This window comes from Xenopus tropicalis, chromosome 6 (assembly GCF_000004195.4).
Source record: "Xenopus tropicalis strain Nigerian chromosome 6, UCB_Xtro_10.0, whole genome shotgun sequence".
Classification (NCBI taxonomy): Eukaryota; Metazoa; Chordata; class Amphibia; order Anura; family Pipidae; genus Xenopus; species Xenopus tropicalis.
Genome location: NC_030682.2, coordinates 137003550 through 137015699, shown reverse-complemented (window position 1 = coordinate 137015699; position 12150 = coordinate 137003550).

Here is a 12150-nt window from a genome sequence, read left to right as displayed (position 1 = left end):
TGCACGTTTGCATGATGTAATAAAAATTCTCTGTGCCACAATATGGCTGCCTGCACCAAGAGCTCCCGTCTGGTGAGGGTGTCCAACAACTGGAATGGGGGGGGCAATTGTTTTTTTTTTTAAAAATTGTTTCTCCCAACTACAGTGCAGGCTCTGGTGGGGGAAACAATTTTAGATGACAGGTGCCCTTAGATAGTACTGGCTTTTTGTTCTGTAAGCACTGGGTCCTTTTAGTTTCTTTGTATTCTCATGTTTGGCTGTTTGGATTGGTAATCAGCCAGTTAAGGTCATGATAACCAAGACACTCCGTTAACTATTAACTAGTAGATACAAACAATGCTATCTGGTGCCCTTCAAAAATAATTTAAAAAAAATCAATAGTTTAATTTTAGATGGGAATTATTAGAATGCATGTATGCTGCACATTGTTACAGGTAAAACTGCCCATCTCCCAGTTCCCCAATATGGGGCAAATGTACTACATTTATCAATGCAGGTACCCGTGTCAGTTTGGCAGAATGTGTTTGACTGCTTTGACCTCTCTGATTCTCTCTATGGGGTGTTAGAGCTCAGCATCAAATATGATCATTAATCCCAAATGCAAATCAAAGGCAGAGATTAATGATTCCAACCAGAATATAGAATGTTGAGTGTTTTTTTCATGGGTTATAGCTACCACTTAAATAAGGCACTATAGTAGATCAGCCCCTAAATATTCAGTAAAAAAAAACAGAACACAAAGATTACAACGTCTGTTGCCATTTGCCTTGATGTTCTAGAAAAAAAAATTCTTTATAGGTAAGGGTCAAGTCAGATACCTGTTGCTATACTGTAGATATTCTGATTACTAATGCTCAAATGTAACAAATAACATAAAGAGATGGTGGTGACTGGGCAGCCTGCATATAAAATGGCTAAATAGATTCATGGCCTTCAGACCTAGATAGTGATTGACATTAGTGTACAATCAATGAATGTCTACTGTGACCCCATAGGGATTTGGTTACCATTGGAAACATGGAGCTGACATTAAAAGGGTCAGGTCTCAGGTTCCAGGCTGCTACCTTAATTTTTGTTTTCCTGTGTCCTGCAGTAGAGGTGCCAAAGATACATTAGGTTGTGATTTCCTATGGGCAATATTCTGTCATTTGGCTGCACTGGTAGATTCTACTGATCTTGTCCCACAGTTATCAACCCAGAAGTAAAAAGTACTGTATAGAAGGGACGTTTAGCCTCAGAGGATGCAAAATGGCAGCCCCTACTCTTACTGCCCTAGATAGTATACATTGTCCACATAAACTCATATAGTTGGGGTAAGCTTTATTTAGATATTAGCATAAAATGGCTTGCCGCGTTAATACATGTTTAACACATATATAACCGTTAAAAGTAAGCCTGTGGTGTGCTGTGGTATACCTATACAATGGGTTTAGCATTGCACAAGGCTCTGGGAGAATTTATGTGATTATCCACAATGATCTTACCATGCAAGGCAGAGGCTTCAGAACTTTGCGGCAGGGGCTGAAATTGCTCAGCCAGAAGGCCAGTTAGAGTAAGATTTGGGAAGAATGTCCCCTCACCTAGACACTTGTGGGAGCCAATCTGTAGGGCCAGTTAGGCTAAAGTTTTTTTTGCTGTCATAGATATTCTTGCAAAATATGCGATAATGGACGATATACCAATGTTTTTATATATCTGTATATCTTTGTTATGAATGAAAAATGCATCATATGAGTTCTGTGGTAATTTGGTGGCATACTGTAGCTGAGTGGCTGTTATGATTACTAGCTATTTTGAGAGATATTTTTAAGAGCAGAACAATGTATCAACTGGTGTGTATACTGTGCTTGTAAATAGAACAAGTCCTTCAGACTGGGGTCCTCAGTCTTCTTTACCTATGAGCAACATTTAACTATACAAAGTTAGGGAGCAACGCAAGCATGAAAACATTTTGTAGGGGCCCCTCAATAAGGTCTGTAATTTGCTATTTGGTAGCCCATTGTGGACTGGCAGAACATAGGAAGCTCTTTTTGGCAACAATGGTATTAAACTAAAAAATGAGCTTTGAGGCCACCAGGAGAACATCAAAGGTGTTGGTAACCAACATGAATCTGGTAACGGAGCTCGATAACATAAAGTGTCCCTGCAGGTAACTGGGGCTGGAGAGGGTCAATCCGAGGAAAGTCTGAATCCGAGGCAGAAGAATAAGGCGTAGTCGTTTAACAAGAAAGAGTCGAGACAGACTGAGTTCATGTAAATCCAATATCAGGCCGAGGGTCAATAATCCAGAAGTCCAAAGTTAGGAGGTTACAGAATACAGAGGTAGCGAAGGAAGTAACAGGGCAGCTAGGCCTATAACCAAGCACTGAGTGACTCCCTCAGTGGGTTTAAAAAGGGCTACCTTTGGAACCAAAACGCACTTCCGCGTGGACTGCTCAAACTGTTGCGGGTATTCCGTGCCCGTGCCCATAGAGACCCGGGTGTATGTCCATGCAAGTCTGGTGCATGCGCGTACCAGCGCAACCCGGGAGCGCCTTACAGAAGCAACTGAAGGGGCTCAGCCAAAAGGCCAGTTAGAGTGAGAATTGGAAAGAATGTCTGTTTCCTCACCTAGACACTTCTGGGAACCGACCTAAAGGGCCAACTAGGTTGAAATTAGGGGTGATCAAAATATTGCCGCCATAGATACACTTGCATAATGGATGATACGCCAATGTTTTCATGTAAACTTATAATGAAAATGCATCCCCTTTCTTTTGTGGCTCCCTCTTTTCTTTGTTATGGCATCATATCCGTGTTTTTATGGTTACAGCGGATCTGGGTGAGGCCCCCATTCTATTTTTGGAAGTGCAATTAGGGTATAGTGTCGCTGTTCTAAACCTTTATAATACATCTATGTTTAGGCTATGAGATAAATGGTTTAATTTATGACTCCAAGAAAATGGACAAGTTTGCACTTCATCAAAAGAGTCTCTGAACGACTGTGAAACGCTAACGAGAAACTTTAATGCGTACAATGCCCTATTTCCTTTATTAATTACACTTCAGCGTTTGCATAGTAAATGTTAATTATTTTTACATTCCATTAAAAACCAGCTGCTTCCGTTAATTGTATTTGTGTAAAGAGCTTACAGTCACCTCTTCATTTTTATCTGCAGATGTAAATGATTTAATGCTTCTGCTGTACCACTTGTCAAATGATATATGGCGTCGTGTAGCGCCGCAGCGGAGTAGCCTTCTAACGGGTGACAAAAAGTCATTAGGAACAATTTTAAAATGGAAACTTGTTTTCTATTTTGGCTCGCGCAGTCGTGGATTTGTTGACATGATTTATTTCATACACTGCCTAGCAAGAGGGGGGGAAAAAAGGTGCCGTCTGTGCTCAACAGAATAACAATGTCGCTGAAGAATAAAAATCCTTTGGAAGTAATGCAAATAGGAACAGCAAGTATCAAACCCAGGCAGGCTTAATCAAAAGAATATTAAAAAAAGGAGAAAAAAAGTTTGTTGGGTGATAAAGAATAACAAGTGATTGTCAGAAAGATAAAATGTTCTGCAGTGTAACCAATGCCATGCAGCCCAAAATGGAAACCCAGAATTCATCTTTTTTTTTTTTTTTAATTCTTTTCTTATTGTTTAAAGCAATTCCATGCAGTATGGGAACACACGTCAGCCAACGGATATCATAAAGAAAATAGTCAGTGCCAATGTCAGTACTGAGGCTAAACAAGAGGAGGTTACATAGTGATAAGGTGCTGGCTGAAGTGGCAAGTCAAGGACACGCTAAAATGTGATCTGCAGAGCAAGTTAATCAGACGATGCTGATAGAGTGACCTCTACGGGCAGCGGGACGGCAGAAGGTTGTGGAAACCTATAGGATGGCAAACACAAATATATGTCTAATAAAGCAGCAATAAGAGAGATTTTACATTTATGAGGGGGAACACAAATTCTGGAAACCCGTTATCCAGAAAGGGAAGGCCTTCTCCTATATACTCCATTTCAATCAAATAATACACTTTTTTAAAAATAATTTCCCTTTTCTTAGTAATAATATAACAGTACCTTGTTTTTGATCCCAACTAAGATATAATTACCCTTTATTGAAGGCAGAACAGCCCTATTGGGTTTATTTCATGGTTAAATGATTCCCTTTTCTCTGTAATAATAAAACAGTACCTGTACTTGATCCCAACTAAGGTATAATTACCCCTTATTGGGGCAGAACAGCCCTATTGGGGTTATTTAATGGTTAAATGATTCCCTTTTCTCTGTAATAATAAAACAGTACCTGTACTTGATCCCAACTAAGATATAATTACCCCTTATTGGGGGCAGAACAGCCCTATTGGGTTTATTTAATGGTTAAATGATTCCCTTTTCTCTGTAATAATAAAACAGTACCTGTACTTGATCCCAACTAAGGTATAATTACCCCTTATTGGGGCAGAACAGCCCTATTGGGTTTATTTAATGGTTAAATGATTCCCTTTTCTCTGTAATAATAAAACAGTACCTGTACTTGATCCCAACTAAGATATAATTACCCCTTATTTGGGGCAGAACACAATCCTATTGGGTTTATTTCATGTTTAAATGATTCCCTTCTCTCTGTAATAATAAAACAGTACCTGTACTTGATCCCAACTAAGATATAATTACCCAAAACAATCTTATTGGGTTTAATTAATATTTAAATGCTTTTTGAAAAGACTTATGGTATGAAGATCCAAATTACAAAGATCCCTTATGCGGAAAAATCCCATGTCCCGAGCATTCTGGGTGACAGGTTCCAAACCGGTAATAGAATGATTTATAAGAATCAATTTTCAAATTTGTGAATTTTAGAGTTTTTGTGTACACAGTGTACATTTGTAATAAAACCATACCATAAAAATGACAGAAACCCCTAAATGTGTTTGTTTTTATTTGATGCAGAATCGGTATAACTGAACCTTACAGTTTTCTCATGTTTCACACTACACTGCTCCTTTTGCAGTAACCTGTATTAACCATTCAGCAAGTTGCTTTGAATAGGTTGTTACTATATAATAATAAAATATTTAGCATTAAATTTCTGTCATGTTAGTAAATGAACTTTAGTCACTTCCTATACATAATTTTACCAATATGGATGCTCTTCTGATCTCACCATGGAAAGGGGACATTGCTTTTTGGACTTACTTATGAACCGGCAACATGCCAGTGATTGTTCTGAGTTAGATGGAGTAGATAGACCACCCTGGAATGGCAGCCCTAGTGTGGCTAAGGAAATGCACAGTGCGTAAGTACCAATACAAATGATTTTACTCAAGCAGATTGAAAGCCACCCAAGATCTTCATAACAAGTGGGAAGCCTTTATGTAAATACTGTCTAGTGGAGACTCTGGCTGGTACATGTCACACAGGTTTTAGTGGAATGGCTCCAACAATACATGCTTGTTCAAGGGATTTTTTCTCATACTATTGTTATAATGACAAAGTACAAATTAGACTTTTCCTTTTGTGGACAGTGGCAACCACTAGGAACAATGACTCTTTGTTATGTACATAGTCCTTTTTTGCATTTTCTTCAGTGTTGTTGATTCTGATTAATTAAGTTTCAAGTTTTTCACAAACTGACGCAAACATTAACAAACCTCATCCTTACCAATGTGGATCTTCTCTAAGGGCAATGACAGGCGAGGAGATTAGTCGCCTGGGACAAAACTCCACTATTGCGGGCAACTAATATCCTCACCTAAAGTTGCCTCGCATTAGTAGCCTGTGAAAGAGGACATTTGTTGCGGGCGATTAGTCTCCATGTGTGTCAGGGCCCTAAATATCTGTCCTCTGATAGCCTTATGGCTCTCAGTTTCTAATTTCATCAGCCCCTGTAGCTGTGCCTCTGGCCCCCTTACACTCTTTCTTCCCATACACTCTGCACTACTTACTGGCTAGCACTGCCTTTTTAAGCACACAGCACCTTTACCACATTTTCCCTGCTTCTTACCCTTTTTATAGTTAATTTACAGTGTATAAATGTTCTGTGTAAGAGCTGAGCTTCAATCAATTACTCAATGCACACCTACTAACCACAAAAAGGCAGCAAATGGTAGGTGTAACATATAATGCTCTTTATATGGAAAATATTCAAGATTCAGAATCCCCTTGACAAAGGAGTGTGTTCTGAAACGTTGGGGTTTTCTCAATCCACACGTGTCTGCTATTTCTGTATATTACATTTTGTCCAACTGGTGGTATGTATAGTATGCATTGTAATTGTTTTTCCGGTTTTGTGAATATTTTCCATATAAAGAGCATTATATGTTAAACATACCATTTGCTGCCTTTTTGTGGTTAGTAGGTGTGCATTGAGTAATTGATTGATTTGTATGAATATTCTGTTTGCCCCTATGTGGGCTTGGGGAACAGATTCTCATTTGCACCCTTTTTCTTCTTTTTGCTGTCTTTGTTTTAAAGCCAGTTATTTCTGCTTTAGCAATTGTGGTGTGCCCTCCAAAACTATTTGTTTTAAGAGCTGAGCTTCAACCACAGTAAGCATCTTAGCCCACCATCAGCCATCTTTGCATGTAACCTACTGTATGTGTTATTTTCCTTTCCTCCTGCCAAGCCAATATTCTGCTCCAACTACAAAGCTTCAAATTCTTTGATTTGATCATATGATCCCTAAAGTGCATTGTAAAATGTAACCCTTACGAATCCCAAAATATCAATAATCCCCTTGGTCCCCGCTACGTTCCGCAAGATCTATGCCGAGGCTTCCCATCTCTGCCCTAGTCTCCAGCATTGAATCAATGCCTTCAGGTGTTTCTTGCCATAAAGTTTCACTTTGAAATGACATGGGACTTTTACTTCTAGAACATTTTAGGTGACTTCTGTGTTTTCATTCCGCTCACGTATAGCTTTATATTTGTCTGTTAAACCTCATCTAACATTTATTCAACCGTGTCCCCAGTTTCATCCCTTTGTAGTGAAAAATACATCATGTTCTGATCTTGCACTAATGCATAATTTAATGTCATCTGAAAACGGGGAAACTTTGTTGGAGTTAGCTTGGTTCGACTTTAGAAGTTAACCTAATCTCAAAAAGTCCCTTCCTTTGCAACTTTCCGCACCTTTTCATTATGCGGCTGAAAATATTTACTTCTTTTCAACGGTTCTTTATCTTATTCACTTACCTGAAACGCGGCACAACATGAGAAGGCTTTGCGAGCCTCAGTCAGACATTATCTGCACCTACAGAATATCGGCTTAATCTCATCACAGAGCCGTTTAACTTACCAGGGCATTACTTATATCTTCCCATCTCCTTATCCCAAATGTCTCCGTAATGCTGTCACTTAGTATTCCTGATATCAGTTTTTTTGCAATCTGCTGTCATGTTACTTCTTAAAAATTTGGATTTATGGACCCAAGCATTTTGTTTTGTTGTAGAGATTATTAAAAAACACTCATATATTATTTACACCAGCCATTTATCCCCTGTGCATTTATCTTTCACGGTGAGGCGACACTACACTTAGCATGCAGCGGAAACCATATCTGTTTAGCAAAAGGGAAAAACCTGCTCTACAGCTGTCTTCTCTGTACAAAGAATACAAATATTTTATGTCACAATTGATAGAATATTTATCTTAACAAAAATAAACTGTCCGGATAACTGTTATTTATTTTCCAGTATATTTCGAACATAAGATGAATTCTTTTCTTTAGCTTTATTGAATATGTATTATTATTTATTAAAATTAATTGATTTTTTAAATATTTAAATAGCAAATAGTTTATCTGTATTTGGACTGTATATTTATAGGTTTGAGTGGGAGATGAATAATAGCTTCCCTCGTCTGAGCCAATTCCTCATATCAGGCAAAAGCGCCATTTAAACTAAATGAAGGTCCTGTTTTTGGGGCTTCTAAAGGGTTCCAGTAGAATTGGGGTTTAAAAGAGAACTAAAAGTCAACAAAAAAATGTGCCTCGTTATGTTTTTGGGTTATGCACCAACCCAAAGCCACCAAATTCCTTTGTAGTGTAACCAGGCCAAAGTTTAAAGGGGAACTCCACCCAAACACATCTTTAGCTTTTTAAAAAGTAAACATAATTTCAAGCAACTCTGCTATATACAGTACAGGTATCTGACCCCTTATCCGGAAACCCATTATCCAGAAAGTTCTGAATTATGGAAAGGTCATATCCCATAGACTCCATTCTAATGAAATAATTCATATTTTTATAAATGATTTCCTTTTTCACTGTAATAATAAAACAGTACCTGTACTTGATCCCAACTAAGATATAATTACCCCTTATTGGGGGCAGAACAGCCCTATTGGGTTTATTTAATGGTTAAATGATTCCCTTTTCTCTGTAATAATAAAACAGTACCTGTACTTGATCCCAACTAAGATATAATTGCCCCTTATTGGGGGCAGAACAGCCCTATTGGGTTTATTTAATGGTTAAATGATTCCCTTTTCTCTGTAATAATAAAACAGTACCTGTACTTGATCCCAACTAAGATATAATTACCCCTTATTGGGGCAGAACAGCCCTATTGGGTTTATTTAATGGTTAAATGATTCCTTTTTCTCTGTAATAATAAAACAGTACCTGTACTTGATCCCAACTAAGATATAATTACCCCTTATTGGGGGCAGAACAGCCCTATTGGGTTTATTTAATGGTTAAATGATTCCCTTTTCTCTGTAATAATAAAACAGTACCTGTACTTGATCCCAACTAAGATATAATTACCCCTTATTGGGGGCAGAACAGCCCTATTGGGTTTATTTAATGGTTAAATGATTCCCTTTTCTCTGTAATAATAAAACAGTACTTGATACTTGATCCCAACTAAGATATAATTACCCCTTATTGGGGGCAGAACAGCCCTATTGGGTTTATTTAATGGTTAAATGATTCCCTTTTCTCTGTAATAATGAAACAGTACCTGTACTTGATCCCAACTAAGATATAATTACCCCTTATTGGGGCAGAACAGCCCTATTGGGTTTATTTAATGGTTAAATGATTCCCTTTTCTCTGTAATAATAAAACAGTACCTGTACTTGATCCCAACTAAGATATAATTACCCCTTATTGGGGGCAGAACAGCCCTATTGGGTTTATTTAATGGTTAAATGATTCCCTTTTCTCTGTAATAATAAAACCCCAGCTAAGATATAATTACCGTATATACTCGAGTATAAGCCGATCCGAATATAAGCCGAGGTACCTAATTTTACCTAAGAAAACTGGAAAAACTTATTGACTCGAGTATAAGCCTAGGGTGGGAAATGCAGCAGCTACTGCTAAGTTTTAATAATCAAAATAAATACCAATAAAATTACATTAAATGAGGCATCAGTGGGGTATATGTTTTTCAATATTTATTTCAAAGAAAAACAGTAAACTAGCTCTGTAAGTGGAGAAGAGGGTCAACAAAAACAATATGAGTACTACCCCACGCTCATTGCACATTGGCACACTGGCAGCAGACCCGGTCCTGGAGGAGATGTAAGGGGGAATAAGTATTGCTAGTGGGAGCCTAGGCCAGGGCACTGGAGGGTCTGGTTGCCGGAGGCCTAATTTGCACACAAAGGAGAGAGGGTGCTAGTCTAGAGGGACCCATGGCACCCGACTCGAGTATAAGCCGCGTGCTGAAAAACTAGGCTTATACTCGAGTATATACAGAGCCAAAACCATCCTATTGGGTTTAATTACTGTTTAAATTATTTTTTTTAGTAGACTTAAGGTAGGCAATCCGAATTATGGAAAGACCCCTTATCCGGAAAACCCCAGGTCCCGAGCATTCTGGATAATGGGTCCCATACCTGTACATCAATTAAATAAATATGCAGCCTTTTCATGATTTTTAATGTAATAATATGGTTTGGAGCAGATTCCTAAGCCCTTTGTAAATAATCTCTGCCACGTACTAAGAAAAAGTCATATCCAATGGCATAACTATCTTTCACACATGCCATATACAATTTAAATAGTTATATTTTTTGTTTCCTATTTTCAAGCTACCAGCATTGACTACCATGCACCTTCTGGCTCTAGCCTAGCGCCTGAGTAAGCTCAGTAGAAGGACAGGTAACAACCCATGGTCCCCGGGGACCAATACCGTGCCCTGTTCTGTTTAATATAGAGAATTCATTAGCGGCATCACTCGCAGTATAAAGAGAAACACGTGTCGTCTTATTGATGACATGGAGATTTGCTACAGGGCTGAAACTCCAGGAGGGAAAGTCAAATTATATATGGAAATTGGATGAATGGACAAGAGTATTGGATCTTAAACTTAATGTATCAAAGTGAAAAATAATGCCTATAGGGCAGGGAAAATTCAAATGAAGAGTAGAGATTGAATGGTAATTTACTGCCAGCGACAGAGGAGACATCATTTCAGTTGAGCCAGCAAAAGTGCTAAAGCAGGGGAAAAGCAAACAGAATAGGAGGCTGTATAGAGTAAGTGCGCCCAAATAACTTTATTGTTCCATTCAAACCTACTGCACTTAATTATTCTTGTTAAGGGGGTGCTTGATGTGTTGTTATGGGACCCACATTACTTCCTCAGAACCACTTATTCCTGACTCACAATTTAACTTTCAGATATGTGAAAACAGTTTACAAAGGATTAGATATGGGGGATACTAATGTAGGAAAGCAACTTTAACCCTACAAACCATTGATTAAATGGGTGGTTAAAGCTAATTTTTCAGTACGTTATGGAATGTCCTCTTCCAAGCAACTTTGCAACTGGTTTTTATTATTTATTTATTTTTAATAGTTTGTGAATTCTTTGCCTTCCTCTTCTACATATTTCCAGCTTTCAAATGGGGGTCACTGACCCCAGCAGCCAAAAAAATGATTGCCCTGTGAGCAGGCCCGGATTTGTGGAAAGGCCACAAAGGCCCGGGCCTAGGGCGGCACAAGTTTAGGGGCGGCTTGCCGCCCCGCCGCAACAGAATTTTTAAATTTGTCTTCCATACGGAGCAGTCGGGACCTCTCCCCACTGCTCCGTATGGGAGTTTAAATGCGCGAATGCGCATGCGCACTCAGGGGGAGAGGGCGCCGCACGATTGCGCATGCGGGGGCGGCCTCGGGGCGCCGCCAAGTGAAATCCGGCCCTGCCTGTGAGCTTACAATTTTATTACTGTTAGTACTTTTTATTCATTATCTTTTTATTTAGACCCTCCCCTATTCATATTCCTACTTCACTTTTAAACAACTGCCTGGTTGCATGAACCTAAAGGTGCTGTATAAACTGTGTTGCACTGGCCCATCAGGATACCAGGAAAACTCCCGGTGGGCACAGGGGTCCCTCCTGCTCCAAACCATTTGAACCATTTGGCCTATTTCATGGTCATTCCCTATTTCTGAATGGGAACAAAGAGGAAAAGTAAATGAAAAGATAGATTAAATTAAAATTCATTAAATTAAAAATAATAGGAGAATAAAGATGTTGAGTGAGGAAAGGAGGATAAATATTTTGGAGAGTAGGCCCATCATTTCAGGTTTTCTGGTGGGCCCCTGGGGTTCCAGTCCGACACTGTGTATAAACCCTTATATGGACTGACAGCCTATAGAAGGCTCTGTTTGGCAGTACACCTGGTTTTATGCAACCAAAACTTGCCTTCAAGTCAGGAATTCAAAAATAAGCACCTGCTTTGAGGCCACTGGGAGCAACATATGAGGGTTTGGTGAGCAACATGTTACTCCCAAACCACTAGTTGGGGGTCACTGCCATAGAGCAAAACCTTACATTAGGTAACTATTGAAAAACTAGTATACAAGGGATATCACATAAGAGGTATAAAGATTATAAGTTACAGGAAGACCTCTATCTGGAAAACCCCAGGTCCCGAGCATTCTGGGTAACAGGTCCCATACCTGTACAGCAACATTTTGAATGATGTGGATTTCTTATCCATGGAGGAACTGTACTAGCTAAGAGCAAGCTATATATTTACTGACAAATATTGCCATCTAGTGGGCAGTTCCTGCCTTGGAACGCAGCTACACATTAATGCTGGGGAATTTGCAACAGTGCAGTACCCTGTCACTAGCAGACATTTTATTTCATTATCTTACCTGCAGAAGATCAGTAAAAAGCTAATAATTGATTAGTTAGATCATTTACTG